Below are 12,832 nucleotides of genomic sequence, written 5' to 3'. Positions count from 1 at the left end.
AAAGAAATCCCACCCTTTTGTATACAGCCAAACATTTCATCGTGTACATGCTTCTGAGATTAATGGTGGCTTGTAAATTACCATTCACTTAAAAAGTAAGAGGACCTGATCACACTTTCCCTAGTTTATTCTTTCCAAGTTCATCCTAAGGTCACCTGGCAAATGGGGTACACATTGTACTACCTGCCTTTGTCTCAAGGAATAATAAAATTGCTCATCTTTGTGATAAGCTGGTGGTTACAGCCTGAAATGGAGCGCTTAGACTCCCACATCGCAGGGAGAAAAGGACACTACCTTCCTTGATATTTACATTTCAAAGAGATGGTTCCCAGGCCCTTAAGAGAAACATTTCTGGGCTGTGACATTGGCAAGAGGCTTATTTAGCCTTTGAAAAGATTTGCAAAATGTACGGTAGACATGCAGTGGAGTAGTATTCAGCCATAAAAAGGAGTGAAGCACTGACACGTGCTGCAACATGGATGAACCTTGAGAACATGATGCTAAGTACAGGAAGCCTCACACAAAAGGGCGAATACTGTATGATCCCACTTCTGTGAAACATCTAGAATAGGCAAATTCATAGAGACAGAATGTAGATGAGAGGTTTACCAGGGGCTGGGAGGGAGGAGGGAATGGGGGGTTACTGCTGAATGGGTACAGAGTTTCTGTTTAGGGTGATGAAAAAGTTCTGGAAAGAGACAGTGGTGACAGTTACACAAGAGGAATGCCCTTAATGCCATTGAATTGTGTACTTAAAAATATTTAAATCGTAAATTTCCTGTTATGTACAGTTTACCATAGTAAAAAATAAAAGTAGCACCCACAGAAAAGATTTACATCTGTATCAAAGAGACAGAGGAAAGATTTACACATACAGAATTTGTCAAGGAAATACTCTAAGAAAGGAAGGAGGGAATGTGTCTCTTTCCATTTTGGCAACAGGGAAAATTCTAAGTTTTTAATGTACCCTTTCGCTGAACTGCTGACTGTATTTAACACAGAGCTCGTCCCCGCTACCTGAGTTCCTGTTTAAAATTCCCTAGCAAAAGCCCAAATCCTTGACTCCCCAGAGTTCCTCCTGGGTGCCCTCTCCCTGCTGTAGCAAAAGAATAACCCTATCTTTGTGGACCATCGGTGTATTTCTGGTTATCTTTGGCTGGAGGACTTCGATGTTCCTCTCCCACGAGATCGCCACAGTCCAACTAGAGAGACCATTTCAATCCCCCTCAACATCTTCTATGGCTTTCCTCGTTCTCGAAATAAACAAACACATCCTTTCTCTTCTGATACAGCCCCTAGACTCTCCCTCCCACCTGCTAATCCAGGGCCACTTTCCTGGAGTGTCTGCAGCTCCCACTCGTCCTTTAGGTCTAACTCAAGCTCTTGCCTGCAGAAACACATGTCTGCTGACCACAGACTAAGTCTGCTTCTGTCTCTGCCCTTGCAGAACCCCTTTTATTCATTCAGTACACACTCCCAAACTGTCATAATACACACCTTGGTGTGATTATCAGATTCACCCACCAGCACGGGCCAATTTTTCGGGGTGTGGACAAAGAATGTTGCCTCCCATTTCAGTAAACAAAGAATGCTGGAGCCATCAAGCCATCAGCTGCCCCCGATGGTGCACCCTGAGGGGGATTCAGGATGGAGAAAAACAGGGTACTGGCCCTACATGGTTAAGATGCCTATCAAAGGAATGATTTGAATAAGCCCAGACCCTTGCATATTTTCATATATAGAAAAGCACTAAAATCATTAACTTGAGATGTCTGTTTTTTTGTGATTAGCAGTAATCTTTTGATGTTCGACTACATGTTTTGTTTTTTCAGCAAAAACTCCTGTATATCCTGGTTCCTCCCTTTCCACTTTGGAACAGTTCCCCAGAGCTATCTGAGAGGCTGCCTTCCCAGGCCAGAGTCCTCAGTAAGGTCCCCGAATAAAACACGACTTGAAGCTTTTAGGTTGTGCTTCTTTTTACAGTCAGTAGGGGCCTGAAGCTTTACTGTTTGGAGGCCCTGTTTTATTTTATTTTTTTTGGCCATGCCTGCAGCTTGCAGGGAACCGGGGATCAAACCTGGGCCCTCGGCAGTGAAAATTTGGAGTCCTAACAATTGGACCGCCAAGGAATTCCCTGGAGGCCCTGTTTTAGAAAAGGAACACACAGGATGAACTTGTAAGTCAACAGGAGGGCATTTATGTAGAATGAGGAAAGAAGGCACCTTGGATGTGGGACCCAAAGTTTATCATTAATTCGATGATAAACACATTTCTTCCTATAAAAGGTAACCTCCGTAAAAGCAGGGCCTCTGTCCCATTTTGCTCAAATATTTACTGAAGGTACTGCCAGGATGTATGAGAAGGTTTTGTGCTGTCGTACAGACACAGCTCTGCCCGGTCACCCCTGGGTGTGTGTGTGGCTTTTCCCCTCACCCGCCCAAGTCTTCTCAGTCACCTAATTGAGGAAGCCCTGCCTGGCCGCCTCATTTAAAACCCTCTGTCACTCTGCCCTGCTTCGTTTTTCTCTAAAATTTCTTATCACCATCTAACATACTCTTCAAGAAAACCACTTATGTCTCTCTCCTTCCAGTAGAATGTGAACTCTACTGGTTGTTCTCCGATGTCTACAAAAGAGCTTGACACATACTAGGTCCTCCTTATATTTCTAATGAATGAGTGAATTAATCCTATGAGTGCAGAGCAATTGAGCTGCATGTATTTTGCATACGGGGTGGAAGTGAATCTTTGAGGGCCAGAGAGTAGGCTATGGTAGGCTGAATAATGGCTCCCACAGACGTTCACATTCTAATCGCTAGAAACTGTGAACAGGTTACTACGATGTGTGGGTTTTTTTCCCCCGACGTTGCCAAGCTATTCTCCGACACCAGTTGGGTGTCCTACAATTCAACTCAGTGCTGACACCATCTACCTGATACTCTCGACCAGGAGACAGATCCCACAGGTTAAGGGTTCAGTCCTGCCAGACTGCTCCCCCCCGGCCCCGCCCACATCAGAAGCCACATTGCAAGTCCGTGTTGTCACCTGTGCTTCTGCCAGTCTGGCTACAGGTCGGAGCTCCCCATGACGCCCCTCCTTGTGTTTGATTAACTTGCTAGAGTGGCTCCCGGAACTCAGAGAAACGTTTTGCTTACTAGATTCACCAGTTTACTATAAAAGGTATAACTCAGGAACAGCCGGATGGAAGAGATGCACAAGGCAAGGTATGGGGAAAGGGTGTGGAGCTTCTGTGTTCCCTGAGCCCATCACTTTCCCTAAATATCCACATCTTCACCAACCTGAAAACTCTCCAAACCGCATCCTTTTGGGTTTTTACGGAGGCCTCATTCCATAGGAATGATTGATTAAATCACTGGGCATTGGCGATCGATTCAACCTCCAGCCCCTCTCCCCTCCGAGGAGGTCAGGGGCATAGGACTGAAAGTTCCAACCCTCTAATCACCTGGTTGGTTCCCCTGGCAACGAGCCCCTTCCTCAGGTGCTTTCCAAAAATCACTGCAGTAACATAAAGTCAGGCGTGGCTGAAAGGGGTTTGTTAATAACAAGACACCTTTGTCACTCTTATCACAGGAGATTCCAAGAACTTTAGGAGTTCTGTGCCAGAAATAGGATCAAGACCAAATATATCTTTCTTATTATAAACCACAATATCACAGGTATCTTACATGGCAAAAGGGACTTTGCAGATGTAATTACGTTAGAAATCTTGAGATGCAGAGATTATCCTCTACAATCTTGTGGGCTCAGTGTAATCACAAGGGTCCTTATAAGAGGGAAACAGGAGAGTCAAGGTCAGAGAGAGGGGATGTGACGATGGATACAGAGGTTGGAGTGATGCTGGGCCATAAGCCAAGAAATGTGGGCAGCGTCTAAAACCTGGAAAACATAAGGAAATGGATTCTTCCCTAGAGCAGCAGCAATAAGAAATCAACACAGATTAAATACAGACTTTACTTTTCTATTGCTGCCATAACAGATTACCACAACTTAGGGGCTTAAAACAACATAAATGTATGATCTTATGGCTCTGGATGTCAGAAGTCTCAAATGGGTCTTACGAGGCTAAGATCAAGACATCAGGAGAGCTATGTTCCTTCTGGAGGCCCTGGGTGAAAATCAGTTCTTGGCCTTTCCCAGCTTGTAGAGGCTATTTGAATTCCTTGGCTCATAGCAGCATGACTCCAACCTCTGCAGCAATAAAGCAGTATGCCAGGGAGATTTTGTAACTGTTTGTCACTCAGCATTATTGTGACAATAGGTTAACAGTTACATAGAAGCAGGTAAAGTGCGCACACACACACACACACACACACACACACACACACACACACAATTGCAAAGCAGTACCTCCATGATGCTGAGCGATTGGTACAGGCAGGAAGTATAGTTGGTGGGTAGAGGAGGGCTTCCCTGAAAGGGCAGTGCTTGAGTCCAGCTCTCAGCAACAGAGGTGGGATCCGCAGAGGTGAGAGGGCAAAGTGGGCTTTCTAGGTAGGGGGTATGCCGGAGGCAAAGGCCAGCCAGAAGGAAAATAAAAGCTGTGTTTAGAGACCTTGGGGCGAATCAGTGAAGCTTTGCATGGAGCAGTGGCTGAAACAGAAACCCAAAGGCTGCTTGTGGCCAGAGCGGGCACTGAGTGTTGGCCGGAGGGGTTGGTCTTCCCCCTCTGGTCCCTGGTGGCCCCGAATGCCTTTGAGCGAAGGTGAGATGTTTCTGGAAAGGCAATCTGGGGGCAGTGTGTGCTTTTCAAGGAAGACGATGCTATTAGCACCAGCTTGGAGGAACATGAAACAGGTGTCTCTCTTCCTGCCGATTTTGCTGGAGGCTTTTCTGCTAATAACTGCATTTCCATTAGCGACTCTTTAAAGCCTTCAAAATGAAAGTGATTCAATTACTCACTGCGTAATGTTTAATTAATGCAACAGACACTACACCTTGAGTTGACAGTATGTCTCAGAGGCTTTCTCGCATTTAATAGCTTCTTTTCCCCAACACATCCTTATGAGATGTGGGGCTCATCACCCTCGAAGATCTCAAAATTCTTGGAAACAGTAAATTAGTGAGGAGAGAGTGGGGCTTCCAATATCAACTTCCAACCTCGACTCTGAGTTCCAGCTGACAAAACCAAGATGCCGAGAAGCCAGGAGACCACCCACCCCTGTCCTCCCACCCTGTCCCCAGGTCTAGTAATACAAAAGATTTGAGACTTAAAAAAAAATCACTTTACTAATTACTTTGGTTTTAATCTTCTGCTATTTGATTAACTTAATCTTATTTTCCTCAAGAGGCTATTGCGAAAGTGATTTCCTTTTACTGATGTGGGTTAAGCTCTATATCGATTGTAAATACTTTCCCTGTTTTTGCTTCCTTGGCGATTTTGCCAAGGGTACAATGAAAAAAATAAGAAGTACATTTTTACTATTTAACTGACTGCAAAGCCCATATTCTGTAATGATCTGCAGTGATTCAGAAATCCTTTTTCCCTCCTCCCCTACTTGTTTTCCATCCCCTTCTCCTTTTTGATTTGTGGTTGGGAAGGTTCTGTTTTGGTGTAAACTTGGATTTTTTCACCTGGTTGCCAGGCAACAGAAGCCACCCCATTCGGGATGCATATAAATGTTAAATTGTCCCCAGCCACCTTTGAGGCTGGGCTTGTCAAAACTCCAGTGTGTGTATGAATCACGTAAGGGAGCTGGTTAAAAATGTGGGCGGTGTCAGACCTTATCCCCAGCGAGCGCTAATGAGCAGGTGTGGGGAGAGGCCAGGACCTGGCTTTTAAAACCAGTGGCCCCTGTGATGGCAGGTGGTCTGGGAAACGCAGTGCCTAAGTATCAAATGACAAATGGCATCAAGATGGGGCTGTTTGAGCTTCAGTAAGAGAAAAGGGCTGAGAAAGTTGGAAGGAACCAGAGCTAGAACCTTAGTTTACTTGTGTATAGGACTCTTCGATTCTATCCTATTCTATTCCATTCCATTCCATTCCGTTCCATCATGTTATATGTGTGTTGCCTCTATTAACTCATTTAATCTTATCGCAATGCAATGAAGTCAAAATGATCACAGCCTATTTTACAGTGAAGAAGTGAAGGTACAGAGAGGTTAGGCAACTTATCTGAAGTTGCACAGCTAGGAAGTAGAGGAGCCAGGATTCGAATTGTGACGGTCTCTTAGCAGCAGCACTGTGTCGACTGGAGAAAAATGCACAACCTAAAAGTTGAGAATTATGTTTTATGTGGAACCTTACTGAGCACTCTAGCCCGGGAAGGCACCTCTCGGATAGCTCTGAGGAACTGTTCCAAAGAAGTAAGGGAGGAGCCAGGATATATAGGCGTTTTTGCTGAAAAAAACCCAAACAAACATGTAGTCAAATATCAAAAGATTACTGCTAGTCACACACACACACAAACCTCCAGCTATCTCAAGTTAATGGTTTTAGTGCTTTTCTATGTATGGGAAGATGGAACAGTCTGGGCTTATGGAAATTATTCCTTGGATTTACATCTTAACTCTCAGGGCCAGCATCTTGTTTTTCTCCATCCGGACTCCCCTTGCAGGTATGCCATGGGGGAGGGGTGGGCTGCAGAGGCCGATGGCTTGATGGCAGGCAACATGAGTTGTTTACCAGAATGGCAGGGAACATTCTTTGTTTACTGAAATGGCAGACGACATTTTTTTTTTTGGTCCACAACAAGGTGGTGGTTAAAAATTCTGATTCTAGAGCCGGACGGTCTGGACTCAAACTCCACATCTAACATTTACTGGCTATGTTGACTTGCGGACCTGCTTTCGCCTTAGTTTCCCAGGTTTTAAATTGAGGAGAGCAATGGTAACGTGTCAAAGTATTTTTGTAGAGATTGGCGTTTGATGACTGTGAGCCATTATTTTCATTCATTTTTGCAGGAGAGCGTGGGTCCGGGTACTGAAGCATCCCTGCTTCCTCTCTGATCTGCAGCTCATGTTTGAACTCGGGCCTGAGGCTCAGGGATGGGGCAGAGGTGTCCAGGAACCATGTGTTTGCTGTTGGATAAATAACTCTGTCATTTAAAAGGTTGAATATCGAATGTTTTGTGCTTTCTGACCAGGAAATAGGTGTGAAGGTCAGAATGCCCCAGCGTCTAAATGGCCACGCCCAGAAGGGCAGGATAAAGCCCACCGCCCCACTCGATCCTTTTACAGTGGCCACTCTATCAGGGTATTTGGGGTCGGTTCCTCTTCGTCTGTCCTTTTAGGGCTTTTGAAGTCTCTGCCTTTTGGAACTGGGTCTGTAGCCAGTCAGGAACTAGGTTCAGGATCTCAGGGTTGTCGTACAGGGAAGAAGGGCTGAGGGAGAAGGTGGTTCCGTCTCTTTGGGGGTCCTTTCTAGGGATGCAGCTGTGATGGGGGCAGAGGTGTCAGGGAGGAGGGTGGACAGGATGCTGAGAAGTACCCTCCAGATCCATGTCAGGAGTCAGCAGGTCTTCTCTGGATGCTGGAAATGCCCTCATGCCCTTGGGGCTTGGCTTCTGTTGCAGAGAGCGAGGGCTTCTTGTCCCAAATCGGGACAGCTCTGAAAGGCCATTTTCAGAATTCCCTGCAGCGTTGGCTGAAGTTTCTGTTGAGACAACATTGCAGCTCAGGCTTCCCCTCCCGCCTTCCCAAGAGCGCCCCTCCGCCCCCCATTCAGCCTCCTGCTGCCTCTGTCTCAGACTGGGCTTCCTGGTACCCGGCCCACTGCAGTGGGCAAAGACAAGAGAAATTCCAAGCAAATCAAACAAAAGACCACGGTCAGTCAAGTCCACTTTTTAATATTTTGACCATGATGCAAACAGGCATAAATAAACTTTTGTTGAATTCCATCAAATTAGAAGATAAGAATTATACAGAAGAGCATGCGGCGAGCACAGCCTGGACAACCTCGCAGAGAGCATGGGGCGGGTGTCAGTCCTTCGAGAAGGTGCTGGAGCGCATGGGACACTTGGCGGAGATTAGCAGCATTGAGAGCTCAGAGGTAGGGGGAGGTCCGAGCTTCTGGCAGCGCGTTCAGTGACAGGTGACACCGGCTTGGCCCACCTCCCTGGCTCCCCAGCCCCGGAAGGAACGGAAACCCACCACCACTGGTGCAGCAACACAGGGCGACCCCCTCCCCGCACCCTGCGCCCCCCAGGTAACCACTGCTGAGCCCGGAGTGGGTCTTACGATCACAACGATGACACGACAACACGGAAAACAGGGTGGAGATGGGGTGGGGGGGCACGGGAGGGCGCTGGGCCTCCGTGGGCCTTCATCAGAACTGGATGCCAAGGGCACAGTAGCTTATGCAATCGGCGCTGTCATCCTTCTGTCTTGGGCAGGAGTTGGCAGAACCACACTTTTTCATTCCCTTTTGAAATCCTCCAAGTTCTTGGCGGCAGACAATGGAGAGAAAACCATTGGGCTGAGAAATGCTCTGCCTATTCCAGGAGGTGGATGGTGAGAAGGCCTGGGGCAACCGGTAGAGATTCTGTTGCCCCCAGGGGACATCTGGCAACGTCCGAAGACATAGTTGGTTGTCACGACTTGTGAGGGTGGGGTGGGACTGCTACTGACATCCAGTAGCTGGAGGTCAGGGGTGCCACTCAACACCCTACAATGCCCAGGACAGCCCTCACCACAAAGAATTCCCCAGCCCCAAATGCCAAGTGCTGAGGTTGATGGACCCTGGACCAGAGTCTCCTAGGAGCCGAGTCTGGGCACTTTGATGTCCTGGCGTCACTTTCTAGAAAACTATGGAAAGATGCATCTTCAGGCAGATCTGTTCCTGCCTGTCAGGGCCACTTGCTTTAAGAACGGGCTCTGCTCTGGACCAGACACGCATGCCCCGCTTGCTCAGACCGTTCAGACGTTCTAGGACACAACAAACTCAGAAACGTACCGAGGCGTATTTACTCCCGATCACCTCCCCTGCATGCGGCTCTGACAAGTATTAATAGAGAACAGACCCCACCCACACCCCCAAACAGCCCCTGCTTTCCTGGCGTGAAAGTTTACGTGGGTCTTTGCATCTGAGACATATCGCTGTGTCTGTGCCACCAGGCGGGGACCGGCAGGTGGACCAAAGTTGGGGTGGCTGTGGAAGAGGAGAGGCCAGGCTGGCGTTAGTCCCCAAAGGCCAAATTCACGTGTGTGGGGACCATCTGTGTTGAGTCCCTGGGGGGCACGGTCACTCCCTCAGCCTCTCAGATCCTTTATCCTCCATCCCAGCTCTTGGCCTGTAATTCTTGAGCCGAATGGCATATTTGGATGCAGGAGAGGGCTGGCAGAAGACAGGGAGTGTGGGCAGGTCCCAAGGGAAGCCCAGATTAATATTTCTTTTTCCTTGTCACCGGCAGGCAGTCTCAGATTAACGTGCCGATTCAGACAGAAGACTTCGAGGGTAAGGTGGGCACAGTGCCATGCTGGAGATCGGGGGCAGGGGCGATGGAAATATACAAGGAAACATGGCCGGCTTAAAATCTTAAGTCTATGCTTTCCCTAATGGCATGAATTAAAAGGGCCAGTGCTGTAGTGGTAAGGGGGTCCAGACATCAGCTTGCCCACTCTGGCAGGAGCCGTTTGCACCATGATCTGGGTCAGAGAATCTCACCTGTGGCAAACCTGACTTAGGGCAAAACCTGACCTCCTTTTGGAAGCCCAAAGCAGGGGGCTGCTGAGAGTGTGTTCGGCAAGAAAATCCCGTGTTCTAAGGCCGATGTCTATTGGCCCGGGGTCAGTTCTCTTTCTGCCCATCTAGGCGTGGCTGGACCTTGGAAGGACCCACCCTGTTGACTCGGGGAGAAGCTGGCTATCATGTCAGTTCTGAAAACTCAGCTTTACTTGGAGCCTGTTTTTTTTCTCCTGAGACCCATTTCTCAGCCTAGAGGCAACACTCTTGACTCTCCCTTTGTTTTCATCCTCCACAACAGGTCGGAGTCCAGGTCCTGGTAATTCAACCCCCGGAATGTCTTTATCCCTACATCTGCCCTTTCCCTCATTCAAGCCTTGGGTTTCTGCAATAACCAACCAATAGTTCAACAGGTCAGCCATCCAGGCTCTGTGCTGTAGCCAGAACATTCTTTTCCAAGCATAACCCAAATCACCTTATTTTCCCCTTTTAAAAGCACTCCTAAGGACTCTGTGTTGCCTACCAAATAAAGTCAAAATCCCTTGACAAAATTCTGTCTGTTCCCTGCCTATCTCCGCAGTGTACCCCTACCTTCCGCAGCCTTCCAAAGCTGGGCCATGTCTGAAGCCAGCCCCAATTTACCCTGCATGCTCCCTGTCTGTGTCTTTCCCCTCTCTCTTCCTACATCCTGGCAATCTCCTTTCCCCAAACCTGCTGGTGGAATTCCACCGATTGCTCAAACCCCAGACCTGCATGTAGATTCTAAGAATTGTAGCTCTGCATCCCAGATCGTAACCTTCTATAAGAGAGGAAACGTGTTTTGCTCTGTACACTCCACGGTGCCTTCTGCATACTGGAGAGGCAAGAAATGATATAGATTAAGTGAAACAAAATTTGATAGTTTATAATGGGCCAGGAACTGTAACTGGACATTTTATGGGCATTATCTCATTTAATCCACCTTGTGATACAGGTAGATGTGTAGGCTCAGAAAGGTTAGGTCACCAGCTCACAGCTGTCTACAGAAACAGGGGCAGAGTTAGCATTTGGACTCAGGTCTGCTTCTAAAACTCCATTTTGGTGGGTCTGAAGCATTCCCCCAAAGCAAAGATACCTGGCTGTCTCACGCCATAGAAACCAAGGGAAAACCTGTATCCTCTCAGGGAGTTTAACGACTTCTGCTTCTTTTGCAACACAAGGTACAGGAACAGAATTCACAGTGACAATAGGAGAACATGACTGCTCCAGCTTTCCTGTGGCAGGGAATGTCTCATCCCTCCTGGCCAAACTCACTTTTGTTAAGCGGAGTTGGAGCTACTGCTGCCCAATTCAAGAGAGCACAAGAGAAATAAGAGGCCTGCAACTAAGGCAACCCCCAAGTGCCCAGGCAACCCTATTTTTGTTCACCTGCTGTGACACCAAAATTGGCAGGCTACTGGGACTGAACTACAAACCACCACAAGAGGGCAGCATTTAGCCACCCTGGATCAGAGCTGAACCTGAAATCAGGGCTCCGCTCCCTCTGCCTCTTGATAGGTTCATTACAGCGAGGCTTTTGGTATCAGAGATTCTGGCAAATGAGAGAAACACATCAGACCAATCTCCTGTCCTCCAGCCAGGAGTTATGAAGCAGCTTCTGTTGAGGGTTGAAAGGTGTTTACTTAAAAAGCCACAAAATAATCATTCTCGGGAAGAAAGATGAATCCTGGTGATATAATCATTTCTTTAGACTCCCTGATAAAGCAAGATGATATTTTTCTCTGTCTGCCTGCTACTAGAAGGGCAGGGCTATATGAAGAAGGTGGCTGGCATGGAATAAGTGCTCGTAAGTATTTATTTGGCGATGCAAAAGCATTCATGCATAAAGCTTGATTTGGAAAGGGGAGCACTGATTAATCCCTCTATGGTGGAGGTTGGACACAGTGGTTCAGTCCCTGGGGAGCTAGTGACATCTTAGGAGGGTATCTCCAAAAGGCTCAAAGGGTTGGAAAGGAAGCCTCTGGGAGGAGAGCTACTGGCCAGAATCATGTTTGCAGGAAAGAAAGGGTTTAGAATGGGCTTCCCTCCTGGTCAGAGAGGGTCGGCCAAGCATGCCAAGGGCTTGGTCTCTGTGCCATGGAAGCCTGTGACTCCATGGAGGAAACAGGATCAAAGGCAGGCAGGCGGGGAAATCATAACTGGCATGAAGGCAAACTCCGAGTGCCAGGGATGCGATGCCAGCAGGGGCTGCCGGGAAGGGTGGAAAGAGGCGACATAGAGTTTGCCCTTTGTCTTTCAGAGTCTCTAAGGTTGTCCCCTCCTGGGGACACCTCTTTGGCACCCCCTATCTAAGGCCCTTCCAGAGAGAGCCAGGGCTCTCTCCCTTTGGCAGGCCTCCAAACTGAGCATCAAGAAAGAAATGCCCGTGTGCTGTACAGAAAGAAAAAGCTGTCTTTCCATCAGACAAGACAAAACAAAACAAGACGGAAGATCAGAACTGGCTGATTGCCTTTCAACACCGGGAAGGCGGTTCCTGGGGGGTCAGTGGAACTTCTTTGCTCCCTCTGGGCGCTGCTCACCATTGATTTTTCGCACTTAAGTGTAGAAAGGGACCCTTCCACCCCATTGCCTCTGAGAAGATGAACTCTCTCAGGTCTGCCTGGGAGAAACTGTACCTGCCCTGATTCCTACCAAAGACTTTCCTGCCTGTTTTTGATCTGAGTTGAGGATAATTTATTTGTCAGAATTATCTTATCAGGTTAAAAATTGGGGGGATCCCTTTTAGAAGACGAAATGCACGAAGGCAGGTACTCCGCACCCTGGCTGGGGTCCTGTAGAGGAAGCCGTGAGATACCTCATGACGGAGTCCCTCCCCAACCTAATCTGCTTTCAGCGGCTTCCATTACTTTATCCCCAGGGGTGAAGCAGTAAGCCCCATTTGGGGGAATAAAAAAATAACAGTGATATTCTTCCTTGATACCGTTTTCAATCTACACAACTTTAAAGTTTGATCCATTCATACTTTTTGGCTTCATAACATTACAATTAGTGGAAACTAAGGACAAGTGATGTTGTCCAAAGTTAGCCGGTGGCAAAGACGGGAAGATTCTTATTTCCAGCTCATTCCCTTGGACAACATTACTTCTGGTCTTATGGGTGGGAGTGCCAAATCAGGCGATCCTGATTGGATCCTGGGGTGCGTGGGGTTGGGGAGCA

Source organism: Delphinus delphis, chromosome 13 (genome assembly GCF_949987515.2).
Source record: "Delphinus delphis chromosome 13, mDelDel1.2, whole genome shotgun sequence".
In the NCBI taxonomy this organism is placed as follows: domain Eukaryota; kingdom Metazoa; phylum Chordata; class Mammalia; order Artiodactyla; family Delphinidae; genus Delphinus; species Delphinus delphis.
The sequence above is the reverse complement of the archived record's forward strand: the minus strand, read 5'-3'. Positions refer to the sequence as shown.